Below are 15,347 nucleotides of genomic sequence, written 5' to 3' on the forward strand. Positions count from 1 at the left end.
TATACTAGGTATGATGGTATACCAGGTATGATGGTATACCAGGTATGATGGTATACCAGGTATGATGGTATACCAGGTATGATGGTATACCAGGTATGGTATACTAGGTATACCAGGTATGATGGTATACTAGGTATGATGGTATACCAGGTATGATGGTATACCAGGTATGATGGTATACCAGGTATGATGGTATACTAGGTATGATGGTATACCAGGTATGATGGTATACCAGGTATGATGGTATACCAGGTATGATGGTATACTAGGTATGATGGTATACCAGGTATGATGGTATACTAGGTATGATGGTATACCAGGTATGATGGTATACCAGGTATGATGGTATACTAGGTATGATGGTATACTAGGTATGATGGTATACCAGGTATGATGGTATACCAGGTATGATGGTATACCAGGTATGATGGTATACCAGGTATGATGGTATACCAGGTATGGTATACTAGGTATGATGGTATACCAGGTATGATGGTATACCAGGTATGATGGTATACCAGGTATGATGGTATACCAGGTATGATGGTATACTAGGTATGATGGTATACTAGGTATGATGGTATACCAGGTATGATGGTATACTAGGTATGATGGTATACCAGGTATGATGGTATACCAGGTATGATGGTATACTAGGTATGATGGTATACCAGGTATGATGGTATACCAGGTATGATGGTATACCAGGTATGATGGTATACTAGGTATGATGGTATACCAGGTATGATGGTATACTAGGTATGATGGTATACCAGGTATGATGGTATACCAGGTATGATGGTATACTAGGTATGATGGTATACTAGGTATGATGGTATACTAGGTATGATGGTATACCAGGTATGATGGTATACCAGGTATGATGGTATACTAGGTATGATGGCATACCAGGTATGATGGTATACCAGGTATGATGGTATACCAGGTATGATGGTATACCAGGTATGATGGTATACTTGGTATGATGGTATACTAGGTATGATGGCATACCAGGTATGATAGTATACCAGGTATGATAGTATACCAGGTATGATAGTATACCAGGTATGATGGTATACCAGGTATGATGGTATACCAGGTATGATAGTATACCAGGTATGATAGTATACAGGTATGATGGTATACCAGGTATGATAGTATACTATGATATGATATGATATGATAGTATAATATATACAGACTTTGCAAAAGCCTTCGACAAGTGTGACCATGGCGTAATAGCGCACAAAATGCGCGCTAAAGGAATAACAGGAAAAGTCGGTCGATGGATCTATAATTTCCTCACTAACAGAACACAGAGAGTAGTCGTCAACAGAGTAAAGTCCGAGGCAGCTACGGTGAAAAGCTCTGTTCCACAAGGCACAGTACTCGCTCCCATCTTGTTCCTCATCCTCATATCCGACATAGACAAGGATGTCAGCCACAGCACCGTGTCTTCCTTTGCAGATGACACCCGAATCTGCATGACAGTGTCTTCCATTGCAGACACTGCAAGGCTCCAGGCGGACATCAACCAAATCTTTCAGTGGGCTGCAGAAAACAATATGAAGTTCAACGATGAGAAATTTCAATTACTCAGATATGGTAAACATGAGGAAATTAAATCTTCATCAGAGTACAAAACAAATTCTGGCCACAAAATAGAGCGAAACACCAACGTCAAAGACCTGGGAGTGATTATTTCGGAGGATCTCACCTTCAAGGACCATAACATTGTATCAATCGCATCTGCTAGAAAAATGACAGGATGGATAATGAGAACCTTCAAAACTAGGGAGGCCAAGCCCATGATGACACTCTTCAGGTCACTTGTTCTATCTAGGCTGGAATATTGCTGCACTCTAACAGCACCTTTCAAGGCAGGTGAAATTGCGGACCTAGAAAATGTACAGAGAACTTTCACGGCGCGCATAACGGAGATAAAACACCTCAATTACTGGGAGCGCTTGAGGTTTCTAAACCTGTATTCCCTGGAACGCAGGAGGGAGAGATACATGATTATATACACCTGGAAAATCCTAGAGGGACTAGTACCGAACTTGCACACGAAAATCACTCACTACGAAAGCAAAAGACTTGGCAGACGATGCACCATCCCCCCAATGAAAAGCAGGGGTGTCACTAGCACGTTAAGAGACCATACAATAAGTGTCAGGGGCCCGAGACTGTTCAACTGCCTCCCAGCATACATAAGGGGGATTACCAACAGACCCCTGGCAGTCTTCAAGCTGGCACTGGACAAGCACCTAAAGTCGGTTCCTGACCAGCCGGGCTGTGGCTCGCACGTTGGTTTGCGTGCAGCCAGCAGTAACAGCCTGGTTGATCAGGCTCTGATCCACCAGGAGGCCTGGCCACAGACCGAGCCACGGGGGCGTTGACCCCTGGAACTCTCTCCAGGTAAACTCCAGGTAATACCAGGTATGATAGTATACCAGGTATGATAGTATACCAGGTATGATAGTATACCAGGTATGATAGTATACCAGGTATGATAGTATACCAGGTATGATAGTATACCAGATATGATAGTATACCAGATATGATAGTATACCAGGTATGTTAGTATACCAGGTATGATAGTATACCAGGTATGATAGTATACCAGGTATGATAGTATACCAGATATGATAGTATACCAGGTATGATAGTATACCAGATATGATAGTATACCAGGTATGATAGTATACCAGGTATGATAGTATACCAGATATGATAGTATACCAGGTATGATAGTATACCAGATATGATAGTATACCAGGTATGATAGTATACCAGGTATGATAGTATACCAGGTATGATAGTATACCAGGTATGATAGTATACCAGGTATGATAGTATACCAGATATGATAGTATACAGATATGATAGTATACCAGGTATGATAGTATACCAGGTATGATAGTATACCAGGTATGATAGTATACCAGATATGATAGTATACAGATATGATAGTATACCAGGTATGATGGTATACCAGGTATACATACACCTCCCAGTGTATATATCCCCTGTATAACGTACTGGAAAATAATCACAACAAATATAACTGAAAAATAAACATTGATCACTATTTTGACCACCATTTCTGCTTTTTGTATACATAATAATACCAGAATACACCAAGATGTATGACAGTTATATATACATGTGCCTACATATACTTAAGAAATCTGATTTATTTAAAATAATTTAAATATATCACAAGGAGAGAAAACTGATAAATTTCGACAATGAACAAAGATATGGACAAAAAATTGGAGGAATTGAACACAAAAAGAAAAGAACTGTGAGTATTATTAGAAAATTATTATATAGTACTATACGTATATACTAAATAATAATTTAGTATATGTGTATCACATTGAGAGATACTGTCACATTCTGAGGTACAGAGGTGTGTGTGTGTGTTTGGTTAATATTAATTATGACTGGGGGTTGAACAGGAGGTCAGCGAGGGAGAGTATGAGGCTGACACAGCAGGAGAGGTCACAGCAGAGTGACACTCACCTCCAGGGTCACTACCAGGAGGCACTGACTCGCAACACCATCCTTGTTCAGGTCAGTTTGATATCTTTATTTTGCACCCATCCAGTGGGTGGTATTCACCCCATACTATCCAGTGGGTGGTATTCACCCCATACTATCCAGTGGGTGGTATTCACCCCATACTATCCAGTGGGTGGTATTCACCCCATACTATCCAGTGGGTGGTATTCACCCCATACCCATCCAGGGGTTGGTATTCACCTATACTCATCCTGTGGGTGGTAGTCACCCCATACCCATCCTGTGGGTAGTATTCACCCCATACCCATCCTGTGGGTGGTAGTCACCCAATACCCACTGTCCCTTCCTTGAAGGTAAGGTTGTTATAGAGACCTTTCTTTCAAAGCAAGGGCGATGTTACCTTGATACACTTAAAAGTTTCTTGAGTCAAGGGATTGGCGATATTGTTCCCTTTATAGAATGGATTTTGTGTGACTCTGAAGGTTAATGTTTCTCCTTGTATACTAAAATACTGTTGACTGCAGGATGTACAGCGGGAGATGGCTAAACTACGCACCCTACAGACCTCTCCTGTGTTGGCTGGTCTCCAGGTGCTCAAAGACCAGTATCTGGCACTGTAGACCATCAATTTCCTGTGTTGGCTGGTCTCCAGGCACTCACAGACCAGTATCTGGCACTGTAGACCATCACTTTCCTGTGTTGGCTGGTCTCCAGGCATTCACAGACCAGTATCTGACACTGTAGACCATCATTCTCCTGTGTTGGCTGGTCTCCAGGCATTCACAGACCAGTATCTGGCACTCTAGACCATCACTCTCCTGTGTTGGCTGGTCTCCAGGCACTCACAGACCAGTATCTGGCACTGTAGACCATCACTCTTCTGTGTTGGCTGGTCTCCAGGCACTCACAGACCAGTATCTGGCACTGTAGACCATCACTCTCCTGTGTTGGCTGGTCTCCAGGCACTCACAGACCAGTATCTGGCACTGTAGATCATCGCTCTCCTGTGCTGGCTGGTCTTCAGGCACTCACAGACAAGTGATGAATGTTGTGTAGTGATGGTTGTGTAGTGATGAATGTTATGTAGTGATGGATGTTGTGTAGTGATGGTTCTGTAGTGATGAATGTTATGTAGTGATGAATGTTATGTAGTGATGGATGTTGTGAAGTGATGGTTGTGTAGTGATGAATGTTGTGTAGTGATGAATGTTATGTAGTGATGAATGTTGTGCAGTGATGGTTGTGTAATGATGAATGTTGTGCAGTGATGGTTGAGTACTGATGAATGTTGTGTAGTGATGAATGTTATGTAGTGATGAATGTTGAGTACCGATGAATGTTGTGTAGTGATGAATGTTATGTAGTGATGAATGTTGAGTACCGATGAATGTTGTGTAGTGATGAATGTTGTGTAGTATTCATTCAATACTATCATCTCTTCTCTCCTTTCCCCAAACTTAAATATTAACTTATAATAAGTATATTAACTTAAAAATGAACATAAATATTAACTCTTCCTAAGCATTAACTTAAAGTAAAAATAATCTTACAAATAAAACGATAATTATTTATAATTCTGCCAGAGTTTTCGTCGTCTCCATAAAACACAATCTATTTGTTATTATATATTTTTTTCTGCACTTTAACAAGCTTTTTCAATTGTCAAAGGTAATTCTGAAATTGTTCCTAGACAATTTTACTTTTCTTTTTGCTGGAAGTTGATTTTCCCTTGTATCTGAAATGTCCACTGTCCTTTTTGTAGAAATTTTATTGTTCCAATTTGAGGATGGGGAAACTCTGGTAACAGGTTCATCCCTTGGTGGGGAGATTCTTCTCCTTACATTGATTCTTGCTGGGGAGACTCTGGTAGTAGGTTCATCCCTTGGTGGGGAGATTCTTCTCCTAACAGTGATTCTTGCTGGGGAGACTCTGGTAGTAGGTTCATCCCTTGGTGGGGAGATTCTGCTCCTAACGGTGAGTCTTGCTGGGGAGACTCTGGTAGTAGGTTCATCTCTTGGTGGGGAGATCCTTTTCCTAGCAGTGATTCTTGGTAGGGAAACTCCGGTAGTAGGTTCATCCATTGGTGGGGAGATTCTGTTCCAAATAGAGTTTTTCTTTCTTGGTGAGGAAGATCGTGTATCGCTGGACTCTGACACAACTAGTGCCCTTTTCAAGGAAATTTTATGGTTCAGGTTTGGTGGTGGTAAGGTTTTGGTAGCAGCTGTGATCACTGGTGGTGGTGAGACCTTAGTAGCAGCTGTGATCACTGGTGGTGGTGAGGTTTTGGTAGCAGCTGTGATCACTGGTGGTGGTGAGACCTTAGTAGCAGCTGTGATCACTGGTGGTGGTGAGACCTTAGTAGCAGCTGTGATCACTGGTGGTGGTGAGACCTTAGTAGCAGCTGTGATCACTGGTGGTGGTGAGACCTTAGTAGCAGCTGTGATCACTGGTGGTGGTGAGACCTCAGTAGCAGCTGTGATCACTGGTGGTGGTGAGACCTTAGTAGCAGCTGTGATCACTGGTGGTGGTGAGACCTTAGTAGCAGCTGTGATCACTGGTGGTGGTGAGACCTTAGTAGCAGCTGTGATCACTGGTGGTGGTGAGACCTTAGTAGCAGCTGTGATCACTGGTGGTGGTGAGACCTTAGTAGCAGCTGTGATCACTGGTGGTGGTGAAGCCTCGACAATTAGCATACTTTCTTTTGTTCCTGGAAGGGTTTTTTCAGTGACTTTGGCCTTATTAATATCGACGTCATACTCAACTCTAAGGTACACCTTCCTTCCTGTCATACTTATCTCTTCGTGGTCCTCTCTTACAACTCTGTGTGTTAGAGAATTCCTATTATATTTTACAAGAGCCCAGCCACGGTGACTCTCTGGAGTAATGTAAGACTCCATGGTAAAACTAATGATCTCACCGAACTTCTTAAAATGCTGATAGACCTCGGATTGGGTTCTTCCGAAATCGATATTTTTAGCATACACTGCCCTGTTGACTTCCATATCTTCTTTTGCCTGTTGGATGACCTTATCACGAAGCATCCGGTGATCCTCAACGGAAGGGACGATCACCACAAACTCATCATCGCTGGAGCTGTGAGAATCCATGGTTACTTCTTGCTCTGAGACCTCTTGGAATAAAAGAAGTCTCAGAGGCAGGCGAAGTAAGCTATACAATCAAATTTTTATTACAAATTTCTGTTATTCAAATTTACTGAGGTTCACCTCATATACTAGTGTTCAGAATATAGTTACCCTCGAATTCTTGTTAAGAAAGTTGTGTAGTGATGAATGTTATGAAGTGATGGATGTTGTGCAGTGATGGTTCTGTAGTGATGAATGTTGTGTAGTGATGGTTGTGTAGTGATGAATGTTGTGTAGTGATGAATGTTGTGTGGTGATGAATGTTGTGTAGTGATGAATGTTGTGTAGTGATGAATGTTGTGTAGTGATGAATGTTGTGTAGTGATGAATGTTGTGTAGTGATGAATGTTGTGTAGTGATGAATGTTGTGTGGTGATGAATGTTGTGTAGTGATGAATGTTGTGTAGTGATGAATGTTGTGTAGTGATGAATGTTGTGTAGTGATGAATGTTGTGTAGTGATGAATGTTGTGTAGTGATGAATGTTGTGTAGTGATGAATGTTGTATAGTGATGAATGTTGTGTAGTGATGAATGTTGTGTAGTGATGAATGTTGTGTAGTGATGAATGTTGTGTAGTGATGAATGTTGAGTACCGATGAATTACCTGGAGTTTACCTGGAGAGAGTTTCGGGGGTCAACGCCCCCGCGGCCCGGTCTGTGACCAGGCCTCCTGGTGGATCAGCGCCTGATCAACCAGGCTGTTGCTGCTGGCTGCACGCAAACCAACGTACGAGCCACAGCCCGGCTGATCAGGAACTGACTTTAGGTGCTTGTCCAGTGCCAGCTTGAAGACTGCCAGGGGTCTGTTGGTAATCCCCCTTATGTATGCTGGGAGGCAGTTGAACAGTCTCGGTCCCCTGACACTTATTGTATGGTCTCTTAACGTGCTAGTGACACCCCTGCTTTTCATTGGGGGGATGGTGCATCGTCTGCCAAGTCTTTTGCTTTCGTAGTGAGTGATTTTCGTGTGCAAGTTCGGTACTAGTCCCTCTAGGATTTTCCAGGTGTATATAATCATGTATCTCTCCCTCCTGCGTTCCAGGGAATACAGGTTTAGAAACCTCAAGCGCTCCCAGTAATTGAGGTGTTTTATCTCCGTTATGCGTGCCGTGAAAGTTCTCTGTACATTTTCTAGGTCGGCAATTTCACCTGCCTTGAAAGGTGCTGTTAGAGTGCAGCAATATTCCAGCCTAGATAGAACAAGTGACCTGAAGAGTGTCATCATGGGCTTGGCCTCCCTAGTTTTGAAGGTTCTCATTATCCATCCTGTCATTTTTCTAGCAGATGCGATTGATACAATGTTATGGTCCTTGAAGGTGAGATCCTCCGACATAATCACTCCCAGGTCTTTGACGTTGGTGTTTCGCTCTATTTTGTGGCCAGAATTTGTTTTGTACTCTGATGAAGATTTAATTTCCTCATGTTTACCATATCTGAGTAATTGAAATTTCTCATCGTTGAACTTCATATTGTTTTCTGCAGCCCACTGAAAGATTTGGTTGATGTCCGCCTGGAGCCTTGCAGTGTCTGCAATGGAAGACACTGTCATGCAGATTCGGGTGTCATCTGCAAAGGAAGACACGGTGCTGTGGCTGACATCCTTGTCTATGTCGGATATGAGGATGAGGAACAAGATGGGAGCTAGTACTGTGCCTTGTGGAACAGAGCTTTTCACCGTAGCTGCCTCGGACTTTACTCTGTTGACGACTACTCTCTGTGTTCTGTTAGTGAGGAAATTATAGATCCATCGACCAACTTTTCCTGTTATTCCTTTAGCGCGCATTTTGTGCGCTATTACGCCATGGTCACACTTGTCGAAGGCTTTTGCAAAGTCTGTATATATTACATCTGCATTCTTTTTGTCTTCTAGTGCATTTAGGACCTTGTCGTAGTGATCCAGTAGTTGAGACAGACAGGAGCGACCTGTTCTAAACCCATGTTGCCCTGGGTTGTGTAACTGATGGGTTTCTAGATGGGTGGTGATCTTGCTTCTTAGGACCCTTTCAAAGATTTTTATGATATGGGATGTTAGTGCTATTGGTCTGTAGTTCTTTGCTGTTGCTTTACTGCCCCCTTTGTGGAGTGGGGCTATGTCTGTTGTTTTTAGTAACTGAGGGACGACCCCCGTGTCCATGCTCCCTCTCCATAGGATGGAAAAGGCTCGTGATAGGGGCTTCTTGCAGTTCTTGATGAACACAGAGTTCCATGAGTCTGGCCCTGGGGCAGAGTGCATGGGCATGTCATTTATCGCCTGTTCGAAGTCATTTGGCGTCAGGATAACATCGGATAGGCTTGTGTTAATCAAATTTTGTGGCTCTCTCATAAAAAATTCATTTTGATCTTCGACTCTCAGTCTGGTTAGCGGCTTGCTAAAAACTGAGTCATATTGGGACTTGAGTAGCTCACTCATTTCCTTGCTGTCATCTGTGTAGGACCCATCTTGTTTAAGTAGGGGCCCAATACTGGACGTTGTTCTCGATTTTGATTTGGCATAGGAGAAGAAATACTTTGGGTTTCTTTCGATTTCATTTATGGCTTTTAGTTCTTCCCGCGATTCCTGACTCCTAAAGGATTCTTTTAGCTTAAGTTCGATGCTTGCTATTTCTCTGACCAGTGTCTCCCTGCGCATTTCTGATATATTGACCTCTTTTAGCCGCTCTGTTATTCTTTTCCGTCGCCTGTAAAGGGAGCGCCTGTCTCTTTCTATTTTACATCTACTCCTCCTTTTTCTTAGAGGAATAAGCCTTGTGCATACATCGAGTGCCACCGAGTTAATCTGTTCTAGGCATAAGTTTGGGTCTGTGTTGCTTAGTATATCTTCCCAGCTTATATCGGTTAGGACTTGGTTTACTTGGTCCCACTTTATGTTTTTGTTATTGAAGTTGAATTTGGTGAATGCTCCCTCGTGACTAGTCTCATTTTGTCGGTCTGGGGCTCCACGCATACATGTCTGAACCTCAATTATGTTGTGATCTGAGTATATTGTTTTTGATATGGTGACATTTCTTATCAGATCATCATTGTTAGTGAAGATGAGGTCTAGTGTATTCTCCAGTCTAGTAGGCTCTATTATTTGCTGGTTTAAATTGAATTTTGTGCAGAGATTTAAAAGCTCGTGTGAGTGTGAGTTTTCATCAGAGCTGCCTCCTGGTGTTATTACTGCAACAATATTATTTGCTATATTCCTCCATTTTAGGTGCCTTAAGTTGAAATCCCCCAGGAGCAAGATGTTGGGTGCAGGAGCTGGAAGATTTTCCAGACAGTGGTCAATTTTTAACAGCTGTTCCTGGAATTGCTGGGATGTTGCATCCGGAGGCTTGTAGACTACCACAATGACTAGGTTTTGGTTCTCGACCTTTACTGCTAAAACTTCCACTACGTCATTTGAGGCATTAAGCAGTTCTGTGCAAACAAGTGACTCTGCAATGTACAGGCCAACCCCCCCCTTTTGCCTGTTCACTCTGTCACATCTGTATAGGTTGTAACCTGGGATCCATATTTCGTTGTCCAAGTGATCCTTTATGTGGGTCTCAGTGAAAGCCGCGAACATTGCCTTTGCCTCTGCAAGCAGTCCACGGATGAAAGGTATTTTGTTGTTTATTGCTGGCTTTAGACCCTGTATATTTGCAAAGAAGAATGTTATCGGACTGGTGGTATTGTTGGTACTGGGGGGGGATTTTTTTTCCGGCATTAGTATCTGTATCTGTTGGTTTGGAGTGGAGGCCATCGACTGTGGTTCCACTCCAGGAATGACTGGATTTGGTGTACGATTTCTGCCATTTCCTGCCAGTTTTTTTCCTTCCTGGCACTAAAAAACCTCTCCCTCTTGAGTGGCTGTGGCTACCCAGGTTTTCCCATGGCCTGGATGTTTTGTATCTTTTTGTCCCCTTTAGATGGTATGCCTGGCAATTTAAGTTATAGCACAGTCTTTCCTGTACTGAAGAGGTACACATTTCAGGGTGAAAAAGCTTACAGGAAGGGAGTTTGCATTTTCCTGTTGTCATATGGGCATGACATTTTCTAGGGTGGTCATAGTTGCATGTCCCATCTGTTTTTCCAGATTTCCCATGCCAGCAGATACCAAGTGCATAGTATGTGCACAGGCTTGGTTTCCGTTTGCCTTGGGTTTCTGTGACTGTATTCCCTGTTGGTGCATGTTTCCCTGTCTTATTCCTATCCTCCTTAGCACCAACAATGGAGCTCCCACCAGTTGTTTTTGGTAATTTATCCTCACTATTGCTATTGGAGTCCTCTTGTTTGCTATTTCCTGCGGTATTTCTGGTTTGCAATATTGGTTTTATCTTATCTTTGACTACACTTGTTTCCCTACTATGGCTCCTGTCCTCTATGAGGTCATTTATATGTATTCCTTCCTGCGTATAATTCCCGACTACCTGGACAAAATCTCCAGCTTCACCATTACTGTCTCCCAGGACAATATCTCCAACTTCACCATTTCTGTCTCCCAGGACAGCACCTCCAGCTTCACCATTACTGTCTCCCAGGACAGCACTATCAGCCCCACATTTACTGACTACCAGGACATCACCTCCAGCCTTACAGTTTGTGACTACATGGCCAGTATCAAGGGCAGTACCATTCAGCCCGGACTTTTTATGTTCCCATCTGTTGTAGAAAGCTTCCAGGTTTTCTATGAAAGCAGCTTTGATGTTATCCTCTTTTAATACCCTTGTGATTTTAGTCCACAGATTTTCCTCATTTGGGCATACCCAAAAACACTTCTCTGTTTTAATACTGCTTGTAGCTAGTTCTGGGATATCTGCACAAGGAGCGTGACACCAATTTCCACAAAAATGACAATTTATCCATGTGGTAGCCCGTTTGTTTGACTGACCACAGACTACACACAGCTTCATAATGATTTGAATGGTTGATTTACTGCAAGTCTACTAGCAACCTCTTGAATATTATATTAATAACCTTAAATGAAGCTCTAGCTATTTGTATTTCTGTTTCTAACTCTTTTTGTATATTGGACAGCTTACCGTCACGTTCCTGATTTTTAATGTTTGTGTTTATAAGGGCGCCTACAAACCCATCCGTTTACAGTCTGCTTTATTGTCCAACGAAACTGTTTGAAACCAGTCCCGGGTTCGGACCAGTCAAGGGTTCGGACCAGTCGATCTGCTCTGATCAGTGGGTCACTTATTTAAAACATACTGGTCGGTGATTTGAGCTAACACATGAAGGATCTACTGGAAATTATCTACCCGAGTAATATGTGATTTGACTGATACAAAAGTATAACTTGCGTGTTGAAGAGCCGGTGATATCTGGCAGCTCCTACAATGATGTTGTGTAGTGATGAATGTTGTGTAGTGATGAATGTTGTGTAGTGATGAATGTTGTGTAGTGATGAATGTTGTGTAGTGATGAATGTTGTGTAGTGATGAATGTTGTGTAGTGATGAATGTTGTGTAGTGATGAATGTTGTGTAGTGATGAATGTTGTGTAGTGATGAATGTTGTGTAGTGATGAATGTTGTGTAGTATTCATTCAATACTATCATCTCTTCTCTCCTTTCCCCAAACTTAAATATTAACTTATAATAAGTATATTAACTTAAAAATGAACATAAATATTAACTCTTCCTAAGCATTAACTTAAAGTAAAAATAATCTTACAAATAAAACGATAATTATTTATAATTCTGCCAGAGTTTTCGTCGTCTCCATAAAACACAATCTATTTGTTATTATATATTTTTTTCTGCACTTTAACAAGCTTTTTCAATTGTCAAAGGTAATTCTGAAATTGTTCCTAGACAATTTTACTTTTCTTTTTGCTGGAAGTTGGTTTTCCCTTGTATCTGAAATGTCCACTGTCCTTTTTGTAGAAATTTTATTGTTCCAATTTGAGGATGGGGAAACTCTGGTAACAGGTTCATCCCTTGGTGGGGAGATTCTTCTCCTTACATTGATTCTTGCTGGGGAGACTCTGGTAGTAGGTTCATCCCTTGGTGGGGAGATTCTTCTCCTAACAGTGATTCTTGCTGGGGAGACTCTGGTAGTAGGTTCATCCCTTGGTGGGGAGATTCTTCTCCTAACAGTGATTCTTGCTGGGGAGACTCTGGTAGTAGGTTCATCCCTTGGTGGGAAGATTCTGCTCCTAACGGTGAGTCTTGCTGGGGAGACTCTGGTAGTAGGTTCATCTCTTGGTGGGGAGATCCTTTTCCTAGCAGTGATTCTTGGTAGGGAAACTCCGGTAGTAGGTTCATCCATTGGTGGGGAGATTCTGTTCCAAATAGAGTTTTTCTTTCTTGGTGAGGAAGATCGTGTATCGCTGGACTCTGACACAACTAGTGCCCTTTTCAAGGAAATTTTTTGGTTCAGGTTTGGTGGTGGTGAGGTTTTGGTAGCAGCTGTGATCACTGGTGGTGGTGAGACCTTAGTAGCAGCTGTGATCACTGGTGGTGGTGAGACCTTAGTAGCAGCTGTGATCACTGGTGGTGGTGAGACCTTAGTAGCAGCTGTGATCACTGGTGGTGGTGAGACCTTAGTAGCAGCTGTGATCACTGGTGGTGGTGAGACCTTAGTAGCAGCTGTGATCACTGGTGGTGGTGAGACTTTAGTAGCAGCTGTGATCACTGGTAGTGGTGAGACCTTAGTAGCAGCTGTGATCACTGGTAGTGAGACCTTAGTAGCAGCTGTGATCACTGGTGGTGGTGAGACCTTAGTAGCAGCTGTGATCACTGGTGGTGGTGAGACTTTAGTAGCAGCTGTGATCACTGGTGGTGGTGAGACATTAGTAGCAGCTGTGATCACTGGTGGTGGTGAAGCCTCGATAGTTAGCATACTTTCTTTTGTTCCTGGAAGGGTTTTTTCAGTGACTTCGGCCTTATTAATATCGACGTCGTACTCAACTCTAAGGTACACCTTCCTTCCTGCCATACTGATCTCTTCGTGGTCGTCTCTTACAACTCTGTGTGTTAGAGAATTCCTATTATATTTTACAAGAGCCCAGCCACGGTGACTCTCTGGAGTAATGTAAGACTCCATGGTAAAACTAATGATCTCACCGAACTTCTTAAAATGCTGATAGACCTCGGATTGGGTTCTTCCGAAATCGATATTTTTAGCATACACTGCCCTGTTGACTTCCATATCTTCTTTTGCCTGTTGGATGACCTTATCCCGGAGCTTCCGGTGATCCTCAACGGAAGGGACAATCACCACAAACTCATCATCGCTGGAGCTGTGAGAATCCATGGTTACTTCTTGCTCTGAGACCTCTTGGAATAAAAGAAGTCTCAGAGGCAGGCGAAGTAAGCTATACAATCAAATTTTTCTTACAAATTTCTGTTATTCAAATTTACTGAGGTTCACCTCATATACTAGTGTTCAGAATATAGTTACCCTCGAATTATTGTTAAGAATGTTATGTAGGCGATATACGATAAATTTTGTGTTAAATATGTCCGTCGCTGACTGACTGATGTATACACAAATATTCAGGATAGTTTTTAATAGTGATAATAACTCAGTTTTAACCTGAGGACAATTCTCTCACAGGTAGGTACAGGTACATAATTGGTCCAGGGACTGAACTCCAAAGTTTTGATAGCTGAGCAAGTTACAGAGGTAATGAACTCACAATTTACAAAGGTAATGAACTCCAGGTAGGTCTGGTCACAATCATGACAAGTTACAAAGGTATTTACAGATTACAGAGGTACACAATGGGTCCAGGGACTGGGCCCCCAAAGTTTTGATAGCTGAACTAGGTACAAAGGTAATGAGCTCACAAGTTACAAAGGTATTTACAGATTACAGAGGTACGTAATGGGTCCAGGGACTGGGCCCCCAAAGTTTTGATAGCTGAACTAGGTACAAAGGTAATGAGCTCACAAGTTACAAAGGTAATGAATTCTGTAAGAATGGTTACTTACGTTTATACATGGCTACAATCATGAACAAATTATAGTGTAATGAGCAATTCACACTTCCACACCCGGTCACAACTGTAATAAGTTATTGGTGCAAATATTGATTGTTGAGTCACACACACACACACACACAAGGACAGGATGTTCCAGGGAGGGGACACAGAAACAAGAGGCCACAATTGGAAGTTGAAGACACAAATGAGTCAGAGAGATAGTAGGAAGTATTTCTTCAGTCATAGAGTTGTAAGGCAGTGGAATAGCCTAGAAAATGACGTAGTGGAGGCAGGAACCAAACACAGTTTTAAGACGAGGTTTGATAAAGCTCATGGAGCGGGGAGAGAGAGGGCCTAGTAGCAACCGGTGAAGAGGTGGGGCCAGGAGCTAGGACTCGACCCCTGCAACCACAAATAGGTGAGTACAAATAGGTGAGTACACCAGTTTGGAACCCACACCTAGCCAAGCACGTGAAGAAACTAGAGAAAGTGCAAAGGTTTGCAACAAGACTAGTCCCAGAGCTACGAGGAGAGGTTAAGGGAAATCAACCTGACGACACTGGAGGACAGGAGAGATAGGGGGGACATGATAACGACATACAAAATACTGAGAGGAATTGACAAGGTGGACAAAGACAGGATGTTCCAGAGATTGGACACAGTAACAAGGGGACACAGTTGGAAGCTGAAGACACAGATGAATCACAGGGATGTTAGGAAGTATTTCTTCAGCCACAGAGTAGTCAGTAAGTGGAATAGTTTGGGAAGCGATGTAG

This window comes from Cherax quadricarinatus, chromosome 7 (genome assembly GCF_038502225.1).
Source record: "Cherax quadricarinatus isolate ZL_2023a chromosome 7, ASM3850222v1, whole genome shotgun sequence".
NCBI classification, from domain to species: domain Eukaryota; kingdom Metazoa; phylum Arthropoda; class Malacostraca; order Decapoda; family Parastacidae; genus Cherax; species Cherax quadricarinatus.